Here is a 3,046-nt window from a genome sequence, read left to right on the forward strand (position 1 = left end):
CCTACGTGCTGAGCTTCTCCCGTTTCGCTCGCAGCTACTCAGGGAATCCCGGTTGGTTTCTTTTCCTCCCCTTATTAATATGCTTAAATTCAGGGGGTTGTCACACATGAACTGAGGCTTATGTACCTTGCGGTTGTTATCGTCACATCTGGCTTGCGACTACTTTGTTTCAATGTCCAATATGTACCGTTGGACTCGGTTAACGGGCTGTTAGCCCGCGTGTGGTTTAACTCACTGATACCTTCCTTTGCCCATACGCTAGTTTGTTTGTGTTCCTTTGGTCAACTTCCATACTTGAATCATTTGTGCTACCGCTGCTGCTTCGACGCTACTTTGACATCTTCGCTTCTATTTAAATAAATAAATAAGCTGAAGCTAGACATCAGTAAACACCACCACAGACACCACAAGCACGCCTTCTCCTCGTACTTCCGCCTCACGCGGGAACACGGACGCTCTAAATACTTCGAATTCCAATGCCAGTATATTGTAAACCACGGGTTCTTTAATGCTAGCGGGTCGTCGCGACCCTAGTTAACATCATGGTGCACGTCTCGTGACGGGTGTCACGGCGTAGTTAAATGTATGCGATACATTTCTCAAATATAAGCGCTCAGTCATCTGTACATCATGGTAGGTTCCCACGACGTGCAATATGCGTTCAACTTATCAATGTTCATGTGTCCTGCAGTTCACATTATGACGCGCAGTTAGCTGCGGTCTTCATCGATCCATGAGCCGAGTGATCCACTGCCGAGGGTGACTAACTTGCGTAAGCCGCCGCTGTGCGCGTATACCCGTTCCCCGTAGGGAGGAGCAAGCCGCCGCTTAGAGACGAAGCATAAAGTGTCCTCATTCCACATAGGGCAAGCTGGATGAATCCATTTTACCCAGGACGGCCGAAGCGGCGTGGACCAGGGGAGAACTGAACCTTATACTTCACACCACAGTAAGTCTACGTGTCCTCTTCCACATAGGGCAAGCTAGAACTAACTATCTTACCCAGGACTGCCGAAGCAGCGTGGACCAGGGGAGGAACACACTTTTCATGGAAACGTAAGGCATCCATGACTGCCATAACGTAAGCCGCCGCTGTGCGCGTATACCCGTTCCCCGTAGGGAGGAGCAAGCCGCCGCTTAGAGACGAAGCATAAAGTGTCCTCATTCCACATAGGGCAAGCTGGATGAATCCATTTTACCCAGGACGGCCGAAGCGGCGTGGACCAGGGGAGAACTGAACTTTATACTTCACACCACAGTAAGTCTACGTGTCCTCTTCCACATAGGGCAAGCTAGAACTAACTATCTTACCCAGGACTGCCGAAGCAGCGTGGACCAGGGGAGGAACACACTTTTCATAGAAACGTAAGGCATCCATGACTGCCATAGTGCGTAAGCCGCCGCTGTGCGCGTAAACCCGTTCCCCGTAGGGAGGAGTCAAGCCGCCGCTTAGAGACGAAGTATGAAGTGTCCTCTTCCACATAGGGCAAGCTAGAATGAACTATCTTACCCAGGACCGCCGAAGCAGCGTGGACCAGGGGAGAACTGAACTTTATACTTCACACCACAGTATTGAGTAATGTGCCCTCTTCCACATAGGGCAAGCTGGAATGTTCCATTTTACCCAGGACGGCCGAAGCGGCGTGGACCAGTGGAGGACTACACAATCATGAGGTTTGATATCGACTTGTGTGTTTCAATAGGATACCGATGGTATGGTTTGAACCGATTTGATTTAGCCATTCTGAAGTCATCACTTGGTTGAAGCGCTGAACTAGGGAGGCATCGTTTACATATATATTGGTTTTCGCATGCTCTACTAGGTTAATGTCATGAGGTTGGCTATCGAGCATGCCCAAGTGATGACTTGATTGTGTGCTTGCTTGAATTCTTCACATTTCATACCATCGGTTAGTTGTCGAATCATTCCTCGATCATAACCTTCGTTCTTGGTTCATGTATGCTCTCTTCCACATAGGGCAAGCTAGAATTAACTATCTTACCCAGGACCGCCGAAGCAGCGTGGACCAGGGGAGAACTATACTTTGTCTTGTATGCCCTCTTCCACATAGGGCAAGCTAGAACTAACTATCTTACCCAGGACCGCCGAAGCAGCGTGGACCAGTGGAGGACTATACTTTGTTCATAACACCACAGTATTGAGTAATGTGCCCTCTTCCACATAGGGCAAGCTAGAATGAACTATCTTACCCAGGACCGCCGGAGCAGTGTGGACCAGTGGAGGACTACACAATCATGAGGTTTGATATCGACTTGTGTGTTTCAATAGGGTACCGATGGTATGTTTTGAACCGATTTGATTTAGCCATTCTGAAATCATCACTTGGTTGAAGCGCTGAACTAGGGAGGGGCATCGTTTACATATATATTGGTTTTCGCATGCTCTACTAGGTTAATGTCATAGGGTTGGCTATCGAGCATGCCCAAGTGATGACTTGATTGTGTGCTTGCTTGAATTCTTCACATTTCATACCATCGGTTAGTTGTCGAATCATTCCTCGATCATAACCTTCGTTCTTGGTTCATGTATGCTCTCTTCCACATAGGGCAAGCTAGAATTAACTATCTTACCCAGGACCGCCGAAGCAGCGTGGACCAGGGGAGAACTATACTTTGTCTTGTATGCCCTCTTCCACATAGGGCAAGCTAGAACTAACTATCTTACCCAGGACCGCCGAAGCAGCGTGGACCAGTGGAGGACTATACTTTGTTCATAACACCACAGTATTGAGTAATGTGCCCTCTTCCACATAGGGCAAGCTAGAATGAACTATCTTACCCAGGACCGCCGGAGCAGTGTGGACCAGTGGAGGACTACACAATCATGAGGTTTGATATCGACTTGTGTGTTTCAATAGGGTACCGATGGTATGTTTTGAACCGATTTGATTTAGCCATTCTGAAGTCATCACTTGGTTGAAGCGCTGAACTAGGGAGGGGCATCGTTTACATATATATTGGTTTTTGCATGCTCTACTAGGTTAATGTCATGAGGTTGGCTATCGAGCATGCCCAAGTGATGACT

At 48.1% G+C, this 3,046-nt stretch overlaps 2 non-coding genes across 2 annotated transcripts in view; both read right to left on the reverse strand.

Annotated features, from left to right (window-relative positions):
- Positions 1–120, reverse strand: part of LOC131291613 (large subunit ribosomal RNA) — a 4,085-nt gene extending 3,965 nt beyond the window's left edge. Inside the window, exon 1 of the ribosomal RNA XR_009189396.1 lies at positions 1–120. This exon is cut by the window's left edge and continues 3,965 nt beyond it. This is a non-coding gene — a ribosomal RNA (large subunit ribosomal RNA).
- Positions 121–607: 487 nt separating this feature from the next.
- On the reverse strand, positions 608–762 carry LOC131291612 (5.8S ribosomal RNA). The gene has a single exon (XR_009189395.1). It is a non-coding gene; the product is annotated as a 5.8S ribosomal RNA (ribosomal RNA).
- Positions 763–3,046: the final 2,284 nt, after the last annotated feature.

Source organism: Anopheles ziemanni (assembly GCF_943734765.1).
Source record: "Anopheles ziemanni chromosome X unlocalized genomic scaffold, idAnoZiCoDA_A2_x.2 X_unloc_113, whole genome shotgun sequence".
Taxonomy (NCBI): Eukaryota; Metazoa; Arthropoda; class Insecta; order Diptera; family Culicidae; genus Anopheles; species Anopheles ziemanni.